The sequence below is a fragment of the Limulus polyphemus genome, unplaced genomic scaffold, assembly GCF_000517525.1.
Source record: "Limulus polyphemus unplaced genomic scaffold, Limulus_polyphemus-2.1.2 Scaffold4097, whole genome shotgun sequence".
NCBI classification, from domain to species: Eukaryota; Metazoa; Arthropoda; class Merostomata; order Xiphosura; family Limulidae; genus Limulus; species Limulus polyphemus.
Window position 1 is genome coordinate 28,757 of NW_013669707.1, and position 316 is coordinate 29,072.

Below are 316 nucleotides of genomic sequence, written 5' to 3' on the forward strand. Positions count from 1 at the left end.
TAGTTATTTTCTTTTTTTCTACGTATCAAAACAATTTTCAACGGTTCCAACACGCCTGTTATGAGGCACTGACAAGTTTTAAAAGAGTTCCATTTGGTCACGAAACGAAGAAATGATCCGCAGCTCGCCTGTTCTGTTATTCAGGAAGTTCAGCTTCGAAGAGAAGCGTCATAAACTCAGCTTCTATTTCTTCTCTTTTGAGTGAATTACATAACGTGTGCCACCTGGTCAACATTAGTTTAAAACGTTTCTGTTGATTTTGAGCAAAGTTTGACAAAATAGAAGTTCCGAATAATAGTTTATTCCTCCCTTTTTT